Source organism: Moschus berezovskii, chromosome X (assembly GCF_049115385.1).
Source record: "Moschus berezovskii isolate FMDL1 chromosome X, NW_MosBer_1.0, whole genome shotgun sequence".
In the NCBI taxonomy this organism is placed as follows: domain Eukaryota; kingdom Metazoa; phylum Chordata; class Mammalia; order Artiodactyla; family Moschidae; genus Moschus; species Moschus berezovskii.
In genome coordinates, this window is record NC_142488.1 from 133,454,471 (window position 1) to 133,479,143 (window position 24,673).

The window sequence follows — 24,673 nt, forward strand, 5'->3', positions numbered from 1 at the left end:
GTGGGATGGGGAGGGAGATGGGAGGGAGTTTAAAAAGGGATGGGATATATGTATACATATGGCTGATTCATGTTGAGGTTTGACAGAAAATGACAAAATTCTGTAAAGCAATTATCCTTTAATTAAAAAATAAATAATTTTTTAAATGCAAAGAAAAAATGATATGTTATCCTAATGTAAATAAAATGCTTGAGTACAAAACTACTAGTTTTAGGTGTAAAATGCAATGATTTGAAATTTGTCTCATCAACATGATATAATTGCCATCTGTCACCATTTAAAGTTATCATAGTATTATTGACTATATACCCTTTTCCGTGTATTAGATCTCAATGATTATTTTATGAGTGGAAATTTGTGCCACTTAATCCCCATCTCACCTCTGGTAACCACCAGTGTGTTCTTTGTACGTATGACTCTATTTCTATTTGATTATGTTTATTTATTTTGATTTTTAGATTCCATATAGAAGTGAAATCTTACAGTAGTTGTCTTTCTCTGTCTGACATTTCACTTAGCACAATAACCTCTAGGTCCATCCATGTTGTTGAAAATGTCAAGATTTCATTCTTTTTTATAGATAATTCATATTTCATGAATATAGGTTCCACGTTTTCTTTATCCATTCATCTACTGATAAGCACTTATGTTGCTTTCATATCTTCAGTTTAGTTCAGTTAAGTCACTCAGTTGTGTCCAACTCTTTGTGACTCCATGGACTGCAGCATGCCAGGCTTCTCTGTCCAAGACCAACTCCCAGAGTTTACTCAAACTCTTGTCCATTGAGTCAGTGATGTCATCCAATCATCTCATCTTCTGTTGTCCCCTTCCACTCACTTTCAATATTTTTCAGCTTCAGGGTCTTTTCAAATGAGCCAGTTCTTCACATCAGGTGGCCAAAGTATTGGAGTTTCAGCTTCAGCATCAGTCCTTCCAATGAATATTCAGGACTGATCTCATTTAGGATGGACTGGTTGGATCTCCTTGCTGTTCAAGGAACTCTCAAGAGTCTTCTCCAGCACCACAGTTTAAAAGCATCAGTTCTTCAGTGCTCAGCTTTATTTATAGTCCTACTCTCACATCCATACATGATTACTGGAAAATCCATAGCTTTAACTAGACGGACCTTTTTTATATCTTAGCTATCATAAATAATGCTGTCATGAATGTAGGGGTGCATATATCTTTTCGATTTACTGTTTTAATTTTCTTTGAATATATACCCAGGAGTGGAATTTCTGGACTGCATAGTAGTTCTATTTTTAACTTTTGGAGTATCCTCCATACCATTTTTCATAGTGGCTACACCAATTTACATTCCCAACAACAGTGTACAAAGCTTCCTTTTTCTCCACATCCTTGCCAAAATTAGCTATTTGTAGACATTTTGATGATAGCCATTATGACAGATGTGAGATGATAGCTCACTGTGGTTTTTATTTGCATTTCTGTAATAATTAGTGATATTGTGCATCATTTCGTGTGCTTGTTTTCTAGTTTTCCCAGCACCATTTATTGAAGAGGTTGTCTTTTCCACATTGTATATTCTTGCCTTTGTTTTAGATCAATTGGCTACATAAGTGTGGGTTAATTTGGGGGATCTCTACTCTGTTCAGTTGATCTGTTTCTGTGCCCATACGATACTGTTTTGATTACTGTAGCTTTGTAGTATATTCTGCAATTAGGGAGCATAATACCTCCTAGCTTTATTCTTTCTCAAAATTGTTTTTGCTATTGGGGTCTTCTATATATTCATACAAATTGTGGAATTATTTCTTCTAGATCTGTGAAAAATATGATTGGTATTTTGATAGGGACTGCATTAAATGAATAGTACAGTCATTTTAACAATATGAATTCTTCCATTCCATGTGCACAAGCTATCTTTCCATTTTTTGTATTTTCTTCAGTTTCTTTAATTAGCATTTTATAGTTTTCTGAGTACATGTCTTCTACTTCCTCACATTTCTTCGCAGACATTCATTCTTTTTGATGAAATTATAAATGTGATTGTTTTCTTAATATCTTTCTGATTATTGTTAGTATATAGAAATTCAAGATTTCTGTATATTAATTTTGTATTCTGCAACTTTACTGGATTCATTGATGAATTCTAATAGTTCTTTAGTGAGGACTTTAGGTTTTTCTATATATAGTATCATGTCATCTGCAAATAATGACATTTTTACTTTTCCCCCTATGATTTGGGTGCCTTTCATTTCTTTTTCTTGTCTTATTACTATGGCTAGGACTTCCAATACTATGTTAAATAGAAATGAAAACAGTAGACATCCTTGTCTTAGTCCTGATCTTAGAGAAACTAGTTTCAGCTTTTCACTTTTGAGTAGCTGAGTATTACATTAGCTGTGGGCTTATGTGGAGGCTGCCCATTGCTGCTGAATCATCTGTATGGCCCAGGACACCCTGGTTCTGATGCCAGCCTGCTGATGAATAAGGCTGGGTTTCAGGGTGACTGGCTGGAGGTTCCAGAGCTGATGTGGCTCTGCTGGTGAGTAGGACCTAAATCCAGATTTACTGCTGGCGCACTGGTGGGTGGGGCTGGATTCAGGGCAGCTGTATGAGGGGTCCAAGGTGACCCAGATCTACTCCCCATGCACAGATGGTAGAGGCTGTGTCTGGGGCTAGTGCTAGCCTAATGGTGAGTGGGGCTGGATCCCAGGGTTTCTGACCATAGGACCCTGTGTCTCCTGGAGGTGGTATCACCCTGCTAGTGGATGTGGCCAAGTCCCCATGCCAATGGCTGCAGGGGCCATGATGGTGTGTCCCAGGGCTAGTGCCAGACCAAAGGTGGATGTGGTCAGGTTCTGGGCCCTCTGATTGCCAGGTCTGGGTTCACGGGTATGCAGGGGTCTCATGGGGACATATGGAAGCTTGTCTGCTAATAGGTGGAGCTTTGTGCCAATAGACTGGTAGGTGGGGCCAGGTCCTAGTGCTAATTCAAAATGGCATTGGCCAGCACCAGTATCTTCGTGGTAGAATGTGCTCCCAAAAATAGATGCCACCAAAGTCTGTGTCCCCAGGACACCAAAGTCTGCCTCCTACTTTGGTCTGTCTCCTCCCTATGTCTCTTAACATCATCTTTCCTCTTTGTGTGGCACCAAATATCCCCCTTTTCTAAGAATACCAGTTATATTGGATTAGGACCCACCCTAATAACCTCAGTTTAACTTGATTAAATCTATGAATACCCTCTCTGCAAATAGGGTCACATTCTAAGCTACTGGATCTTAAGATCACTTATGAATTTGGGGGGTGGAGGCACAATTGAACTTTAAGAGCACCCATCAATTTTTCCCTTTCTTTTGTTACAATAAAGTACATATCTTTCCTGCTTTCTAACAGTGATCATCTTATGATGTTCTGGACAAGTGCCATCCTGCCATTTTAGTAGGATTTATCGTGTCCTTTATTTTTTGTATTTTTACGTATTCCTTCCCAACTGGATTGTTTCCATTTTTATTTAACCATAGTCAATCTCCAGTGGCTAGGAAGATAAGAAAGAAGCCCCCTATTTAATTAGTTAATTTTTTTTAGAAACTGAATTACTTTTTTTAACTCCTTTGCCACCATTCAGGTCCAAGCTACTGTTAGTCTCTCACTTGCAACATTGAAATCCTCCCAACTGATCTCTGATCCACAGTGTCCTATCCATCCTAAAATAAGTACTCCATGAGACATATAGAGTGATTTTTCAAAACATGATTTTGATCAACTCTCTCCCCTGCTGCAAGCCCTAAAACAATTTCCCATCACCTTTACAATGAAATTGTAACTCCTTAACATGACCTATAAAGCTCCCCACCCCCTGCTTCCATGATCTAGCTCTTGCAAACCCTTTCAGTTTCATTTCTCACCACTTCATTTACTTTATATTCTATATGCCAGGCAAATTAAGCTCTTTTAGCTGTTGACTGTATCCATTTTTCTGTCTCCTCTTAAGGCTCCTAAACAAATTGTTCTATCTGTTTGGAATAGAAATCGAATAGAAATCCTCCACTTTTCACCTAACTAACACTTATTCATCTCTTGGACCTCAATTTTACCATTATATCCTCTGAGAAACATTTCCTCACTCCACAGACTTAATTTGGTTTCCTTGGTTATATGCTTTCCTATCACTCTATATGAGGACTTATCACACAGTTGTAAGTAACTATGTATTGGTGACATACTCAGTGTCTGTCTCATCCACTTATCTCTAAGCCATATGAGCTTAAGGAATGTGTCTGGCCTCATCACTATATGCTCCAGTTCTTAAGTCTAGTATCTGGCCCAGAAATTAAACTCAGTGAATTGTTCTTGTTTAGCCAGTGAGTTGTATCCAACTCTTTTCCGACCCCATGGACTGTAGCCTGCCAGGCTCCACTGTCTATGGGATTTCCCAGGCAAGAATACTGGAGTGGGTTGCCATTTCCTTCTCTAAAGAAGTCAATGTATACTTACTCAATAAATATCACAATTGTAACTGCATGATATTAGATTCTTCTCTAAGCACTTAGCAAAGTACAATACCTGATACAGATGTTTAACAAATAGCTCTTGAATGAACAATCAAATAAATATTACTCATAATAGTGATATTAAAAGGGAGACATAATAAACACAGAAATTTGGACAGCATATTTTAGGATAAAGAAACAGAGGAAAAAGATACCTGATGTTCAAAAATGCATTCTGTCATATGAGTTTCAAATGTTAACCCCCGGATTGCTTTTTCTCTTCTGAGTTTGTTCATGGGAGCTTTAAAACTCAGAAATGTCTAAATTTTGTGTAATCATATTTATAAATATTTTTCTGCATAATTTCAGGAACTGAATATTAATCAATTTCAAATTCTTCTTCCACAGACGAGTCTATACTCCAAATTTGGTAAGAAACTAAGAAATTCCTTTAGAAAGAAAATTTCTGTACTCTGATATTCCAGTTGACATGGGTGCCGGTTTCTGTCAAACAGATAATTAAGAGGTCAGAAAATCAGGAGGATGTCCATGATTATCATTATTTTTGTCCTCAGGACATTCTCATATCACTGGTACTCCCTGTTGTCTTCAAGCATTGTGCATATTGCCAAGCAGTAATCCCTTCAAAGCAGAGAGCAGTGGAAGAAATCATGATGCTTTGTATCCCTTTCAGAAATCAGAGCAGTGCTATGGATTAAGGCCAGATATGAAGAAAAACTAGAATCAATCCGTGGGATACCTGGCCAGTTGCAAAACATGTTCACAAAGAAGCAGCAGCAGCTTTCACTAAATAATAATTTCTAGCATTCCTGAGTAAGCTATTGTTTTAATTAACACAGATATATAAAGAAAATGAACAAGGTCAGTATCTCCTTTTAAAATCTGCAAGTCTGCTGGCAGCATAAAACTAAACGGCAGAACAAATTTAAATGTACATGCTGCTATTCCTTAGTATTGGGACACATTTAATTCACTTCTTTATCTATGTATCATGGCAACCCACTCCAGTATTCTTCCCTGAAGAATCTCATGGACAGAGGAACCTGGCAGGATACAGTCCCTAGGGTCACGAGGAGTCAGACATGACTGAAGTGACTTAGCACGCATGCAGTCCATTTTTTATTTATAAATGATTTCATTTAAATTCATTAAATTCACCTATCTACACACACACACACACATATATACTGGGAATAAAATCATGTTACCCTAGTATCCTAGGCCTTCTATCACTTCATTACTGCAAGTCAAGGCCAAATTGGGGCTTACACAACCAGAATAATATTTGACCGCCCTGCTGCTGCTCCGAGAAGGCAATGGCATGCCACTCCAGTACTCTTGCCTAGAAAATCCCATGGATGGAGGAGCCTGGTAGGTTGCAGTCCGTGGGGTCACTAAGGGTTGGACACAACTGAATGACTTGACTTTCACTTTTCACTTTCACACATTGGAGAAGGCAATGGCAAGCCACTCCAGTGTTCTTGCCTGGAGAATCCCAGGGATGGCGGAGCCTGGTGGGCTGCTGTCTATGTGGTTGCACAGAGTCGGACACGACTGAAGTGGCTCGCTTCCGTCGTGTCCAACTCTGTGTGACCCCATGGACTGCAGCCTACCAGGCTCCTCCGTCCATGGGATTTTCCAGGCAAGAGTACTGGAGTGGCTTGCCATTGCCTTCTCCATTTGACCTCCCTAGATAACCTTAATTCCATCAATAGGTGTCAAAATGAGAGCCACACAGACTGGAAATAAATCTTCTTTTCCTCTGATGAAAGTGTTAGCCACTAAGTCATGTCTGACTCTTTCCGACCCCATGGACTTTAGCCCATCAGGGTCCTCCATCCATGGGATTCTCCAGGCAAGAATACTGCAGTAGGTTGCTGTTCCCTTCACCAGGGGATTTTCTTGATTCGTGGATTTTCTTGACTCAGGGATTGAATGTATCCTGCATTGCATGCAGATTCTTTACTGTCTGAGGGAAAAACTTTTTCTCTGATAGGGATACATTATGAGCTTTGCACAACATGACTTTCTCACTTTCACTTGTAGGGATTCAAAGACAGCCCCAGATACCCCTGCCTTGGAACCTACACCCTCACCTGCCTTGAATCCACTCAATCTCACTGAGTCCCTTATCTGTGTTCATGTCAGTTGCTGCAAGACCCTAGGCTAATATCACCCCTAATCAGTGAGAGTTGGACCATAAAGAGAGCTGAGCATCAGAGAACTGATGCTTTTGAACTGTGGTGCTGGAGAAGACTCTTGAGAGTCCCTTGGACTGCAAGGACATAAAATCATTCAATCCTAAAAGAATCAGTCCTGAATATTCACTGGAAGGAGTGATGCTGAAGCTGAAACTCCAATACTTTGGCCACCTAATGTGAAGAACTGGCTCATTAGAAAAGACCCTGATTCTGGGAAAGATTGGAGGCAGGAAGAGAAGGGGATGACAGAGGCTGAGATGGCTGGATGGCATCACTGACTCAGTGGACAGGAGTTTGAGCAAGCTCCCGGAGTTAGTGATGGACAGGGATGTCTGGAGTGCTGCAGTCCATGGGGTCGCCAAGAGTTGGACGTGACTGAGTGACTGAACTAAACTGAATCTGCACTAAATCTTTGCACATCTCTTATTTTATCTTTGTTAACTCCTCCTTTACTTCTGAAATACATCCACTGGGCCTCCTGCAGGGCATGGTCTCTCAGGCCCAAAATGTCTGACACACTCAGTTTTTCTGACTTTTTCTATCCTCCAAGGAAACTGCAGTAGCCTTTTCAAGAAATGGCTGGTTCCTCTTCTATACCTATCTTACTGCTGGATTTGGAAGTGGAATAGTTGTCTTCCTTGTTCCACATCTCCGGTTCCTAAGAGATCATTCAATTGTTTAGCTCTATTAGCCCTGCTTTGAATTTGATGTTTTACTATTGTGTCACCTACAGCATCTTCTTGCTGCTGTCTTCCAGTCTCTTACTCATTTTAGATGGTGATTCCCTGATATGCTCTTTAGCACTACTCCTGCCTTAATCAGGGCAACTTAAATAGGCACATAGAGAATTCTTCCAGACCCTTAGCTTTTAACTTCCTTTTCTCCAACAATGTTACCCACCAACCTACCTCAATACCATCCTATATGATCATACCTGTGACCTGTGTTGTTGCATATGTTGGTCACTAGACACATGTGAAAAAGTGGCTAGTTCGAATTGAGATGTATTCAAAGTATAAAACACACACTGGATTTAAAATATTTAGTATAAAAATGTAAAACATCTCAATATTTTATATTAATGTTTAAATAATAACACTGGGATATTTGCACTAAATAAATATTTATTTAAATGCAGGTCGTAGAAATTTGACAATTATGTATCTGACTCATATTTCTAATGAGCAGTTCTGTTGTAGATATCCCCATGACCAATAACTGCAAATCTTCTATGAGCTCAGTTTAACACTTGATCCTCTCTGACAACCACCCACTACCTTTGCAGCTTTGTCCCTCTAATATACTACCAGGACCTCTGATCCACTGATCCTATTCCTTTTCCACTTTTATTTTTGGCTGCACTGGGTCTTATTTGCAGCAGGTGTAATTCTAGTTCCCCAGTCAGGCATCGAACTCTGGCCCCCTCCATTAGGTCTGCTGTACCCACGTACTTTTACTCTAGTTGTACCCACGTACTTTTCCTCTAGTCTATGTTTAGAGATGAATTTTCCTTTCTCCTACCTAAAACCAGTTCTTTTTCATGTGAAACAACTCCTATTTCTTCTCATTCCTTAATATATAGTTTCAGCCATTCCTCCATCCTTTTTTATATCAACAAGTCTCTTTTCTTTTCCCAAGAGTATACAAATGTACCATTTCTCACATACTACAACAAATACCTCTCTTTATCCCATTTATCACCAGCTTCTCCTCCTGTTCTCTGTTTCCATTTATAGAATAATCTCAAAAATGATTGCTTATATCCATTGTCTCTATTTTTTTCCTCTAACTACTCTTAAGCTTACTTCAATAAAACTTTCCCCCCTCCATATACAATAGCTATTTTGTCAAGATCATCAATAACCATCAAAATTCACTTTTGGGTCCTTATGTTACTTGACTTATCACCATTGTTTGACTCTGTCATTCATTTCCTGGTGACTTGATACAAATTCTTCACTTCTCTTTCAGGATTCTACACCTTCTTGGTTTTCTTCCCATCTTACTCATTGCTCCTTTTCAGTCAGGTTTTCAACATGAAGTACCAGAAGGGTTATTTCTTGGTCTTCTTTTTCTTGCTATCTATACTTAATTCCTTTTGTGATCTTATCAGTTTCCATGATTTAAATGTCATCTAAATGTTTGTGACCCCGAAATTCATAACAAATCTTCAGCCTAAATATCTTTTCTGAATTTCATAAACATTTATCTAACTGCCAAACTGACATTTCCTCTTGGATGTCTAAGAAGCATCTCAAACTCAACATGTCCAAAGCTGAATTTGTTATCTTTCTTCAGTCAAAACCTATTCCTACTACTGTCTTATTATGAGTTGATGATGATTTCATCCTTTAGATTTCTCAGACCTATAATAATGTTGGTGTCATCCCTGAATCTTTTTTAAAATCTTTCATCCTACATTCTACTTTACTGGAAATCTTATTGCCTCTACTTTCAAAATGTGCAGAGAAACATTACTTCTTAACATCTCCACTGTCCCCCCACTGGTTTAAGCATCATCAGCATTTGCTTGATTTAATACCCTATCCTAGTAACTAGATCCCCCACCTCCACACATATCCCCATGTAGTCCATTCTTTACAGAGAAATCAGTCTGAGACTTTTAAAATACCTAGTATGTATTATACAACCTTTCTACCCCAAATACTTCAATGCCTCCCCTGTTGATGCAGAGTGAAAACCAGCATTCTTATAATGACCTAATGAGAACCTACATATCAGAGTGCTTCCCTAACTCCATTACTTATTTCTCTGACTACATTTCCTACTCCTTGTCACCCCTTCTCACTCTGTTCCAGCCACACTGACTTCCTATTTGTTCCTTAAAAAATACAGGTATTCATTACTCCAACAACTTGGTTCAAGCATATCTCAATCAGCTATAACACCTGATGCACAATAAATACAATAAATATTATATATATGTATATGTATATAACTGAAGAGCTGAGTTAAAAGAAATAGCATTCTGAAAATTTTTAAAGCCAGGAAAGAGTTTGGCTTTTCTAAAAGGGCATGTGGGAAGAGATGAAATTTTAGTAACAGATCCCTAATTTAAAGATTCTCTTAATTGGTTCTCATTGATTAATAGTTTTTGAAGTGACTTGGATGAAATTATTCCTGTCCCAATGAACCATTTTTTAATCATTTCAATTCCTACCATATTATTTAACTATAGAACAAGGACTGTACTGCTTTTTCAATGTAAATGAAGTCCAATATAAAGTTTTATTTTGAAATTATTCTGGGAAATGCCTTAAAACTTTCACCTGTTTAAGACTGTGGGAACTTTCTTTAAATCTGCCCTTCCTCACTATACAGAATCTCGATGTCACTGAAAGTTTTGGAAGAAAATAGGAGCGATTTCCTCCTTCTGTATAATAATAGCTACCACTTATTTAGCACTATATATCAGGTACTGTGTGCTCTTTACTTTTATTATAACATCTACTTTTCTACCACAGCTTTATGACATAAGTATTATCACTACCAACATGTAATGGACAAAGAATCTAAAGCTCAGAGAGAATAAGTAACTTAAACAATCTAGATGGTGGAGTTGTGATTTGAATCCAACTCTAACTAGGACTGTTTTGTTCTTACAATGGACAATTTCATAAAATATTACAATTCAAAAACATTTCCTTAAGTATACTTTCATGTATATGGGAAACAGAATTTATTTACATTAGCAGGAATCATCATATTTTGTAGCTTCCCTCTGTAGATCTTTCCTGGGCAGATAGCCACCTATCCTAATATTTGAAAATATTATCCAATGCATTTTCTCTCTTGATAATGCCTTACTGCCCTGTGGTTCTTTCATTATTAAAATTAGATTTTGAGACCAAGGGTGATTTTTCTATGGAAGGAAGAACAAGAATGAACTCAAATAGGATAAAGAATCAAAATCTTTCTGCCCTTTGAAGATTTTACAATTATTCAAATCCAACAGAATGAAAGATGCTTTCCTTTGATAATCTTAAGTCCTGTAATATATGATAGATACCTAGAGCTTCATTGCCATGTATATTGTAAGAAATAACAACTGTATCAGCCTAAATTCTACAATCAATTTTCAACATAATATCTTCCACTAGTGGTAGAATGAAATTTATGATGGTATCTGAAAAACACAAGGAAATACTTATGAGCCTGGATAAGGTCATAAGGTCAAACCAAACCCTACCAAATAACAACCACTGAGGGTGTGGGAAAATCCAAATCAGATATACATTATACAGTATATTTATTTTACTCAAGTGATTAGCAGAAAAGGATAACCATTACATTGTGATCTAACTATTACTTTCAGTTTTGAGGTAATTTTGTAATACAGTGATAAAAATCTGAATGGAAATTGGTAACCTAGAGTTCTAGCTGGAGTTCTAACACAGGATATCAAGTAAATAAAAACTTCCCTGAATTTCAACTATTTCTAATGGATGGTGTAAAATCCCTGGTGGGAGAAATGACAATGTTCTTGAAACTTTTTGAAGGAAATATGCCTTAAAAAATATTGTCTTATATCATTATTACTTTTTTCAAATATTTGGTAATACAGAATAATGTTAGATTTCAAGCTGTTAAATTTCAGAGCACTTTCTGAGAACTACAATCAATCAATACTTCTTTTCAGGAAGAGTATTCATTAGTTATTATTCAGTTAAAATGACATCATCTTCCGAAAAAAGTTTAAAAAAACACATATACCAAAATTTCTTTAGTTTTCTCTTTTTACTGGTGGCATTACATGTAACATGTAAGAATGTTGGGTAAATAATTTTTTTCAGACGATGTCCTGTTAATCATAACTGAATTCTAGTTCACATTATAAACTCTATTTACAAAAATCTATTATTTTGAAGAGCATGCTGCAGAATTAAGCCTAATGGTATTAACTACTTTTCCGGGTGGATATTACAATTATTTCTCTTATAAATATATTCACTAGCTTGACACACCAGTGTTTTATTCCTCACTATTGCTGTCTCTTCAATGTGTATTGGATATAAAGTGGAGATCCAAGGATATGGGAACCCAAGACCTGTACTGTCACTGGCCATATTGCTAAAATTTTATACCTGCTTTTCTATCTTTGCACCAGAAGCAAGACATGGCAGTTCTTACAGTCAATTGCCAGAAATAGTTGTATGGCCCTGCCTAATCTGTCAAGGACAGAAATAGTATGGACCTAACAGAACCAGAAGATATTAAGAAGAGGTGGCAAGAATACACAGAAGAACTGAAAAAAAAAAGATCTTCACGACCAAGATAGTCACGATAACGTGATCACTGACCTAGAGCCAGACATCTTGGAATGTGAAGTCAAGTGGGCCTTAGAAAGCATCACTACGAACAAAGCTAGTGGAGGTGATGGAATTCCAGGTGAGCTATTTCAAATCTTGAAAGATGATGCTGTGAAAGTGCTGCACTCAATATGCCAGCAAATTTGGAAAACTCAGCAGTGGCCACAGGACTGGAAAAGGTCAGTCTTCATTCCAATCCGAAAGAAAGGCAATGCCAAAGAATGCTCAAACTACCGCACAATTGCACTCATCTCACACGCTAGTAAAGTCATACTCAGAATTCTCCAAGCCAGGCTTCAGCAATATGTGAACCGTGAACTCCCAGATGTTCAAGCAGGTTTTAGAAAAGGCACAGGCACCAGAGATCAAATTGCCAACATCCGCTGGATCATGGAGAAAGCAAGAGCGTTCCAGAAAAACATCTATTTCTGCTTCATTGACTATGCCAAAGTCTTTGACTGTGTGGATCTCGATAAACTGTGGAACATTCTTCAGGAGATGGGAATACCAGACCACCTGACCTGCCTCTTGAGAAACCTGTATGTAAGTCAGGAAGCAACAGTCAGAAGTGTACATGGAACAACAGACTGGTTCCGGAAAAGGAGTACCTCAAGGCTGTATATTGTCACCTTGCTTATTTAACTTATATGCAGAGTACATCATGAGGAACGCTGGGCTGGAAGAAGCACAAGCTGGAATCAAGATTGCTGGGAGAAATATCAACAACCTCAGATATGCAGATGACACTACCCTTATGGCAGAAAGTGAAGAGGAACACAAAAGCCTCTTGATGAAAGTAAAAGAGGAGAGTGAAAAGGTTGGCTTGAAGCTCAACATTCAGAAAACAAAGATCATGGCATCTGGTCCCATCACTTCATGGGAAATAGATGAAAAAACAGTGGAAACAGTGTCAGACTTTATTTTTTTGGGCTCCAAAATCACTGCAGATGCTGATTGCAGCCATGAAATTAAAAGACGCTTACTCCTTGGAAGGAAAGTTATGACCAACCTTGATAGTATATTAAAAAGCAGAGACATTACTTTGCCAACAAAGGTCTGTCTAGTCAAGGCTATGGTTTTTCCCATGGTCATGTATGGATGTGAGAGTTGGTCTGTGAAGAAAGCTGATCTCCGAAGAATTTATGCTTTTGAACTGTGGTGTTGGAGAAGACTCTTGAGAGTCCCTTGGACTGCAAGGAGATCCAACCAGTCCACTCTAAAGGAGATCAATCCTGGGTGTTCATTGGAAGGACTTATGCTAAAGCTGAAACTGCAATACTTTGGCCACCTCATGCGACGAGTTGACTCACTGGAAAAGACTCTGATGCTGGGAAAGGTTGGGGGCAGGAGGAGAAGGGGACGACAGAGAAAGAGATGGCTGGATGATATCACCGACTCTGTGGACATGAGTTTGAGTGAACTCTGGGAGTTGGTGATGGACAGGGAGGCTTGGCGTGCTGTGATTCATGGGGTCTCAAAGAGTTGGACACGACTGAGCGACTGAACTGAACTGAATATGTTGAATGTTGAAAAGTATGTTGGATGTTGAAAAGTATAGTATTGCAAATGTCACAAAGGAAACAGTAGCTGAACATTAGTGAACTCTGTGATGTCTATCATAGGCACCTTTGACATGTTACAAAATCAAAGTAATTTCTCCAACATTTAGTGTGTACACAACCTAAAGTATAGCCTGTACTACTGCTGAAACCATGAATGCTGCAACATTTCACACTCACTCATTCAACGAATTCTTATTATTCAACAGTTACTATGTGCCAGCAGTGGTGCTGTGTGAAAGGGATACAGCAGTGGAAAAACACAATCCTTATCCTCATGGAACTTAAAGTATGGGACTGAGAAAATGAAAAACCATTACATGGGCCTTTGAAAATTCTGAAGCAAAAAGGATGGGTATTTTGTGTTTAAATTTCAGAGTGCAAATTTATTGAGCAGAAAATTTTAGATGGCATCCACTAGATAAACTGACATTTTAGTAAACCATGGAAATGAAAGATGAGGCTAAAAGAAAAGAATTGAAAGTGGAATTAGATGAGGCAGGCAAGATTCAAAGATAGCTGAGGAACTTCTGGTTTAAAATGTTACCTGCCTAGCAGATTTGATGCAGTCTCTCAAATTTCTTTACTCAGATGCATATGAAAAGGCCCTAAAAATCCATAAAAACCTCAAAACAATACTCAAGCATAAGATTAATGGGCAAAAAATCATTACCCTTATAGGAATTTTCACCAACTATAAGGCAGATGGACTCATCTTAGAACAAAAACAATAAAACCTAACCAAGTTTTACCTCATAAAATAGTGTCTGCTTCATCTGGTCCCATCACTTCGTGGGAAATAGATGGGGAAACAGTGGAAACAGTGTCAGACTCTATTTTCTTGAGCTCTAAAATCACTGCAGATGCTGATTGCAGCCATGAAATTAAAAGACGCTTACTCCTTGGAAGGAAAGTTATGACCAACGTAGATAGCATATTAAAAAGCAGAGACAGTACTTTGCCAACCAAGGTCCGTCTAGTCAAGGCTATGGTTTTTCCCGAGGTCATGTATGGATGTGAGAGTTGGACTGTGAAGAAAGCTGATTGCAAAGAATTGATGCTTTTGAACTGTGGTGCTGGAGAAGACTCTTGAGAGTCCCTTGGACTGCAAGGAGATCCAACCAGTCCATTCTAAAAGAGATCGATCCTGGGTGTTCATTGGAAGGACTGATGCTAAAGCTGAAACTGCAATACTTTGGCCACCTCATGCAAAGAGTTGACTCACTGGAAAAGACTCTGATGCTGGAAGGGATTAGGGGCGGGAGGAGACGAGGATGACAGAGAATGAGATGGCTGGATGGCATCACCCACACGGTGGACGTGAGTTAGTGTGAACTCTGGGAGTTGGTGTTGGACATGTAGGCCTGGCGTGCTGTGATTCATGGGGTCCCAAAGAGTCAGACACGACTGAGCGACTAAACTGAACTGAACTGAATGTGCTTAATAAAACAGAAAGCTCTTCTTCCCTCCATGAATGACTGACCCTTGTTCAGAATCATGGGGTCTGTACAACCAGCACCTTAAGCCACAGTCACTTTATTACACAGAAAAATTTTTGAGGCAATAAAGAACATAATGAATCAATCACATAAACCTAGCAGCCATGTAAAATGCAGGATCAAGATACACAAGTCTGAGTGCAGAAGAAAAGGATGGAGGAAATATTATGGAGAACATAATAGACATGTGAAGTAGAGGACAGAAATATATCCTACAGATACTCTTTGTTACTAAAGAAGCAAACAAAAACCAGGTACCAGGTAAAATGGGAAGGAATTAACAAACAATAAATAAACACAATCCAAGTAGAACACTTTCTGAAGTCACAAAAATACGCAATAAAAACAACAAAAGCAGAATATAGAGATTGAAATGTTTAATCAAGTTTCTGGCAAAATCAGTGTTAAGTTTCTGCACATGAACAGAGCTTGACATGAAGCTGAAATTGAAATGCTTCAGGAAAAATATAGGCTGCCCACAATTTGACATAAAGCAGACACATTCCACCTCAACAAGCTAGGGATATTTCTGAATAGTGTGAAGATAAAACTTTGTGATATAAGAATTAAATATATGATTAGGTTTTGTTCCATGACTGAGGAGGGAAATGTTAGGATAAATAAATGCTCGGAAATCATGCTCCTCATATACACACTGGAGAAAAGAAAATTTTAAAACTCAAAGATGTGCTCCACCTGACCTAAATGTGAAAAAGCATTAAGAGTGTAAAAATTAAAACAAACAAACAAACAAAAACCAAGGGTTTACAATGGGCTGATTGTGAGCTCCAAAGCCAGAAAATAAGGAAGGAAGTCTAAATTGATGTAAATCTTTTTTTAAAAAAGTTAGGTATAAATGTTAAAGATTATCCTTGATAATATAGATGTTCCCCAACTTATGGCAGTTTGACATGATTTTTCTAGTTTATGATGGTGTGAAAGTAAGATAAATTCGGTAGAAACCATACTTTGAATTCTGAATTTGGTATTTTCCTGCACTAGTTATATGCAGTCAGATGCTCTCTGTGATGCTGGACAGAGGTCCCACCTCAGCTGTCAGTCATTCATGAGATCATGAGCATGAACCACTCATATGCTTACAGCCATTCTGTACCACACAACCATTCTGTTGTTCAGAATTGTAACTGATAACCATATTGCCGTATTCCAATATGACTTTCTCTGTTTTTAAGTGATTCAGACCTATCACTAGCACTTAACTCAGATGATCACTACATTCCTAAAGTGCCTTTCTTTTCTGGCTGTGAGACAGCAAATATGTCTGGTTTTTTATTTACCATATGGAACTTGATTTGTTTTCTAGAGCTGCCATGTAAAATATTACAGCCTAGGTGGTTTAAACAACAAAAATTTATTTTTTCACAGTCTGGAACCTAGAAGCCTAAGATCAAAATATCATCAGGTTTATTTTTTCCTGAGGTCCTTCTCCCTGACTTACAATTTGCATTTTCTCACTGTATCCTTACATATTTTCCTTATATTGGATTAGAGCCCATCCTAATGGCCTCATTTTAAAGTTGTTGTTGTTCCATAGCTGGGTCATGTCAGACTCTTTGTGACCCCGTGGACTGCAGCACACCAGGCTCCTCTGTCCTCCACTATCTTTAAGAGTTTTTTCAAATTCATGTCCATTGAGTCGGTGATGTTATCTAACCATCTCATCCTCTGTAGCCCCCTTCTTCTCCTGCCCTCAATCTTTCCCAGCATCAGGGTCTTTTCCAATGAGTCAGCTCTTCATATCAGGTGGCCAAAATATTGGAGCTTCAGCATTAGTCCTTCCACTTCTTAAAATGCCTTATCTCCAAACAGAGTCACATTCTGAGGTACTCGAAGTTAGGGCTTCAACATATACATATTGGAGGGACACAATCAGTCCACTACAGAGAAAGTTCTGCTCTCAAACTTTTTTGCTACTTTTCATTCATCTTTCATACCTAGAGGTGCTAAAGAGATTTAGAGTTCTTATTAATCTGCATTCATTCCTTAGATGACTCCATCTAGTCCAATTACTTTAAAAAGCATCTGTATGCACATGATAACCCAAATGACATCTCTACCATGTGCCACTCCCTGAAATCCCAACTGCCTAATTTTTGTCTACATCTGGATATTTAATAAAGAGTTCAAAATTAATATAGCCAATAATCATTGAATTAAAAAATATTAATATTGTGCTTGTGTGAATGCTAAATTATTTCAGTTGGGTCCAACTCTTCAACCCTGTGGACTATAGCCTGCCAGGCTCCTCTGACCATGGGATTCTCCAGGCAAGAACATTGTAGTGGGTTGCCATTTCCTTCTCCAGGGGATCTTTCTGACCCAGGGATCGAACCCACGTCTCTTATGTCTCCTGCATTGAAGTCAGGTTCTTTACCACTAGTGCAACCTGGGAAGACAATATTTTGCTTACCACATGCCAATCACTTTTCAAAGACTATACACAAACTTACGAAACAGCATTTTTCTCACTTTACATTTGAAACACTGAAGCAACAGCTGGATATATAAATAAAAAAATTCACACAGAAAATAATTAGCATCCCAGATTTGAGCCAAGGGATATTGGTTCCAGAACCCACAAACTTCACAGCACATCAAATCACCTCTTCTAATCAGCCTATGTTTTCATTATCTCGGTACATATCAACTCCCTATTATTAGAAGATAAATGTCTTGAAGGCGTATTTATACCCAATCCATCTCTAGAGCAATATAAATTGTAGAGAGAAAAGAACATCAGAATGAACTCATCGATTTTCTCTGCCCCACCCAGCCCTCTAATAGGTTCTTTTTTTTTTAACGTTTATGTATTTTTTAATTTTTTGGTAATTAATTTATTTTTTATTGGAGGCAAATTATTTTACAATATTATATTGGTTGGTTTTGCCATACATTGACATGAATTCTCCCCAGGTTTACATAAGTTCCCCCTATTTTTGAATTACCTTAAGAGTAAGTTTATGCAAAATTTGGAAGTTCATGTTTATAGGTAGAGACTGATGTTTATCAATTCCTACCTTTCTCCTAAATGCCCACTATCTACAAAAACCTAGGAAATCTTAAAATAGAAGAGTATAATAAGCAATCTTCTTTGGATACATTTTAAACATACTGACTCTAACGTGCAGTGCTAGAACTCAGGATCTATTTGATATCGGTGATCACTTTTATTTGTTTAAAGCACTGAAACTAGAGATATTTGGGGCCCTTTCACTATTACTCTTCCTTTTTAAGAATCATCAGTTCAGTTCAGTCGCTCAGTCGTACCCAATAGTTTGCGACCCCATGAATCACAGCACGCCAGGCCTTCCTGTCCATCACCAACTCCGGGAGTTCACACAAATTCATGTCCATTGAGTCGGTGATGCCATCCAGGCATCTCATTCTCTGTCACCCACTTCTCCTTCTGCCCCCAATCCTTCCCAGCATCAGAGTCTTTTCCAGTGAGTCAACTCGTCGCATGAGGTGGTCAAAGTATTGGAGTTTCATCTTCAGCATCAGTTCTTCCAATGAAAACCCAGGATTGATCTCCTTTAGAAAGGACTGGTTGGATCTCCTTGCAGTACAAGGGACTCTCAAGAGTCTTCTCCAGCACCACAGTTCAAAAGCATCAATTCTTTGGTGATCAGCTTTCTTCACAGTCCAAATCTCACATCCATACATGATCACTGGAAAAACCATAGCCTTGAGTAGACGGATCTTTGGTGGCAAAGTAATGTCTCTGTTTTTTAATATACTAACTAGGTTGGTGATAACTTTCCTTCCAAGGAATAAGGGTCTTCTAATTTCATGACTTCAATTTCCACAGTGATTTTGGAGACAAAAAAAAAAATAAAGTCTGACACTGTTTCCACTGTTTCCCCATCTATTTCCCACGAAGTGATGGGACAAGATGCCACGATCTTAGTTTTCTGAATGTTGAGCTTCAAGCCAACCTTTTCACTCTCCTCTTTCACTTTCATCAAAGGCTTTTGAGTTCGTCTTCCCTTTCTGCCATAAGGGTGGTGTCATCTGCATATCTGAGGTTGTTGATATTTCCCCCAGCAATTTTGATTTCAGCTTGTGCTTCTTCCAGCCCAGAGTTCCTCTTGATGTACTCTGCATATAAGTTAAATAAGCAAGGTGACAATATACAGCCTTAACGTACTACTTTTCTTACTTGAAAGCAGTCAGTTGTTCCATGTTCAGTTCTAACTGTTGCTTCCTGACCTGCATATGGGTTTCTCAAGAGGCAGGTCAGGTGGTCTGGTATTCCCATCTCTTTCAGAATTTTCCACAGTTTATTGTGATCCACAGAGTCAAAAGTTTTGGCATAGTCAATGAAGCAGAAATATATGTTTTCCTGGAACTCTCTTGCTTTTTCCATGATCCAGCGGATGTTGGCAATTTGATCTCTGGTTCCTCTGCTTTTTCTGAAACCAGCTTGAACATCTGGAATTTCACAGTTCACATTTTGTTGAAGCCTGGCTTGGAGAATTTTGAGCATGACTTTACTAGCGTGTGAGATGAGTGCAATTGTGCGGTAGTTGGAGCATTCTTTGGCATTGCCTTTCTTTGGAATTGGAATGAAGACTGACCTTTTCCAGTCCTGTGGCCATTGCTGAGTTTTCCACATTTGTTGGCATATTGAGTGCAGCACTTCCACAGCATCATCTTTCAGGATTTGAAATAGCTCAACTGGAATTCCATCACCTCCACTAGCTTTGTACAGAGTGATTCTTTCTAAGGCCCACTTGAGTTCACATTCCAAGATGTCTGGCTCTACGTGAGTGATCACACCACCGTGATTATCTTGGTGGTGAAGATTATTTTTGTACAGTTCTTCTGTGTATTCTTGCCACCTCTTCTTAATATCTTCTGCTTCTGTTACATCCATACCATTTCCGTCCTTTATCAAGCCAATCTTTGCATGAAACATTCCCTTGGTATCTCTGATTTTTTTGAAGAGATCTCTTGTCTTTCCTATTCTGTTGTTTTCCTCTATTTCTTTGCACTGATCACTGAGGAAGGCTTTCTTATCTCTCCTTGCTCTTCTTTGGAACTCTGCATTCAGATATTATATCTTTCCTTTTCTCCTTTGCTTTTCGCTTCTCTTTTTTTCACAACAATTTGTAAGGCCTCCTCGGACAGCCATTTTATATTTTTGCATTTCTTTTCCATGGGGATGGTCTTGGTCCCTGCCTCCTGTACAAAGTCACGAACCTCTCTCCATAGTTCATCAGGCACTCTCTCAGATCTAGTCCCTTAAATCTATTTCTCACTTCCACTGTATAATCATAAGGGATTTGATTGAGGTCATATCTGAATGGTCTAGTGGTTTTCCCTACTTTCTTCAATTTCAGTCTGAATTTGGCAATAAGGAGTTCATAATCTGAGCCACAGTCAGCTCCTGGTCTTGTGTTTGCTAACTGTATAGAGCTTCTCCATCTTTGGCTGCAAAGAATATAATCAATCTGATTTCGGTGTTGACCATCTGGTGATGTCCATGTGTAGAGTCTTCTCTTGTGTTGTTGGAAGAGGGTGTTTGCTATGAGCATTGCGTTCTCTTGGCAAAACTCTGTTCACCTTCGCCCTGCTTCATTCCGTGCTCCAAGGTCATATTTGCCTGTTACTCCAGGTGTTTCTTGACTTCCTACTTTTGCATTCCAGTCCCCTATAATGAAAAAGACATCTATTTTTTTGATGTTAGTTCTAAAAGGTCTTGTAGGTCTTCATAGAACCGTTCAACTTAGTCTTCTTCAGCGTTACTGGTTGGGGCATAGGCATGGATACTGTAATATTGAATGATTTGCCTTAGAAAGGAACAGAGATGATTATGTTGTTTTTGAGATTGCATCCAAGTACTGCATTTCGGACTCTTTTGTTGACCATGGTGGCTACTCCATTTCTTCTAAGGGATGCCTGCCCACAGTAGTAGATATAATAGTCATCTGAGTTAAATTCACCCATTCCAGTCCATTGGAGTTCACTGCTTCCTAGAATGTCTACGTTGACTCTTGCCATCTCCTGTTTGACCACTTCCAATTTGCCTTGATTCATGGACCTAACATTTCACGTTCCTATGCAATATTGCTCTTTATAGCATCGGACCTTGCTTCTATCACCAGTCACATCCACAACTGGGTATTGTTTTTGCTTTGGCTCCATCCCTTCATTCTTTCTGGAGTCATTTCTCCACTGATCTCCAGTAGCATATTGGGCACCTACTGACCTGGGGAGTTCCTCATTCAGTATCCTATCAATTTGCCTTTTCATACTGTTCATCACAGGAGGGCCGAGAGGAGCTACTCCACGTTCAATGTCAGGAGGGGCGGCCGTGACGAGATACCCCTCGTCTAAGGTAAGGAGCAGCGGCTGTGCTTTGCTGGAGCAGCCGTGAAGAGATACCCCATGACCAAGGTAAGAGAAACCCAGTTAGATGATAGGTAGTGCAAGAGGTCATCAGAGGGCAGACACACTGAAATCATAATCACAGAAAACTAGTCGATCTAATCACATGGACCACAGCCGTGTCTAACGCAATGAAACTAAGTCATGTCGTGTGGGGCCACCAAGACGGGCCATTCATAGTGGATAGGTCTGACAGAATGTGGTCCATTGGAGAAGGGAATTGCAAACCACTTCAATATACTTTAAGAATCATGGCATCATATAACTCAGGCTTTCAAGATGTCATTCAATTCTTTACATGTGTCAAGATCTCTCCCACCTATAAGTTGTTTCCCAACTTCTCTGTTGCTAGAATTCTCTTCTTCTTCCTCACAGGACCAACTCTACTTAAACTATTTTTATAATTATTGGCTATATTAATCAGTAACTTCAGGTGTTTATTCAAAGTTTACCTTCCCAGATGACCTTATCTAAAGTTTCTATCCAACTCCTCACGCCCTCAACACCAATATTTCTTATGTCCCTTTCTGGTTTAATTTTTATTTCTTAGTAATTATTATACTCAAATCCGTTAAATTGTTCTTTCCTGTTTGTGGTTTGCTCCCCACACTTTGAAGTAAATCCCATGATGGCAATGTTTTCTATTTCCTCTGTTTCTACTGTATCAAGTATCTAGTACATAGCAAATATGTAATAAATATTTGTAAAACTGAATATCAAATACATTTCTAGTTCATTCATTTATTCAACAAATATTTCTTAAGCATCTACTTCAGACAATATTCTAGGTATTGAGGATACAATGGAGAAAAAGACTGATATTACTTCACTCAAACCACTTATATTTACATGTGCAAATAAGTCAGGTAAACAGATATTTACAGGATAATTCAATATAAGAACATGATAAGTAGCAGTAAACAGAAGTAACTGTGGAGGTGCATTAGGGGAGGATTTGATCCAGTCTATAAGATCAAGGGACACTTCTAAGAGCTGAAGTTAGTTAGTAAAGGAATTGATCACATGGATTTCTAATATAGATCATGTGAACTAGGGGTCAGTCACCTTTTATCTGTGAAGAGCCAGAGAGTAAATATCTTAAGCTGGTGAGTCACATATGGTCCCTCTCACAACTATTCAAATTTGCATCCTAGCAAAAGCAGTCATAGACACTGCAGGGAGAAATGGACAGGGTTCTTTGCTAATAAAACTATAATTACAAAAGCCGGTGTAAAGAAAAACTGAATTTTGCTGACTTCTAATCTGAAACCCACGGATTTCAAACTATTTTTTAATTAATAGAAACTTTTTTAAATACAAATTTTATGTGGAATACCAATAACGAATGAAACAAAATTGGAGTGGTTTTGATTGAAACTAGGGTCAGAATATAAAGACCTTTATCCTCCTTTTCAGGTGAATAGAAAAATGAGAGTAACTCCCAGCTACAGGATAAGAATTATCCACTTCATCTTTTTTCCTTGCTTGACTTCCTCCCCATCTCTTACATAAACAGTTGGGGCCAGTAATGTTGTTCTCTATGAAATAATCAAACCTAGTGAATTTGATGTTCAAAAAGAGTAACCTGGATCAATTTACCAGGATATTAAAGATGATACTATGGATTGAGTTGTGCCCCCTGAAATTCATATGTTGAAGATCAAACCCCAAATGTGACAGTATTTGGAATACAGTCTGTGAGGATATAATTAAGATTAAATGAGGCCATGAGGGTTGGGCCCTGGGTATAAGCGTCTGCCTCCAATGCGGGAGACCCAGGTTCGATCCCTGGGTCGGGAAGATCCCCCGGAGAAGGAAACGGTAACCCACTCCAGTATTCTTGCCTGGAAAATCCCATGGACGGAGAAGCCTGGTAGGCTACAGTCCACGGGGTCGCAAAGAGTCGGACACGACTGAGCGACAGAACAGAACAGAACAGAACAGATAAGAAAAGACACATGTCCTTAAGAGACACATGAAAGAAAGGCATATTAGTGTCCTTATAAGAAGAAGATACACTTCTTTTAAGTTTCCTTATAATAAGAGACACATATAGAAGAGACACTCTCTCTACCTGTGCATTCACCAAAAAAAAAAAGCCATGTAAGCACACAGCAAACTAGGATGAGTGGTCTCACGAGAAATCAACCATGCTGGCACCATGATCTCAGACTTCCACCATCTAGCATTTTGAGAAATAAATTTTAATTGTTTAAGTCAACCAGTCTATAGTCTGGAGTTACATGAACCTAAGTAGACTGAGACAGACACTTCTCAAAGAAACACTGAGTTGGAGTTCTCTGTCACATTTCAATATCAAAGTCCATCCTTGACTTTTCACAAATCTTTTTTGTCCAGCTGCTCCCTAAATACCAGAAATTCTTTTCAAGGCAGCACTTACTGTTTTTATTTTCTTGCTGAGTCATTCAGTTAATCCAAATGGTTTCTGACTACTTACTGCTGCCCTAACTTTGGAGGGGAGCTTGTGTAAAAATAAGCAGATGTTACTTCAGGGATCACCATTACTCATCCTGACATTGTGGGACGTATTCTTACTCAAGGAAGTCACCATAAAAATACTGCCTGTCCAACATGTCTCTCTTCCCTGGGCCCATGCTATTATTCTCTGGGGAAGGTGATATAATGAACAGGCAAGGCACACGTGTGACTGTTGCCTCTGACTGAGAAACTAGCAGAGCTGAAAGCTAAGTAGAAGAATGTAGCAGAAGTGCTTGTTAATAGCCCAGAAGTCACACAGAGGGTGCTGTGAGGACAGTCTGGGAGATGTCAAAGTCAACATGGTAAGTATGCACAGCCTTTTGCTTACCTTGATATTAGAGCTGCTGTGAATGATCGACTTAATAATACTCTTGGGGAGATTTTGATAAGCAACATGGGTTATCAGTTCAGTTCAGTTCAGTTGCTCAGTTGTGTCCGACTCTTTGCGACCCCATGAATCACAGCAAACCAGGCCTCACTATCCATCACCAAGTCCCGGAGTTCACTCAAACTCATGTCCATCGAGTAAGTGATGTCATCCAGCCATCTCATTCTCTGTCGTCCCCTTCTCCTCCCGCCCCCAATCCTTCTCAGCATCAGAGTCTTTTCCAGTGAGTCAACTCGTCGCATGAGGTGGCCAAAGTACTGGAATTTCAGCTTTAGCATCAGTCCTTCCAATGAACACCCAGGATT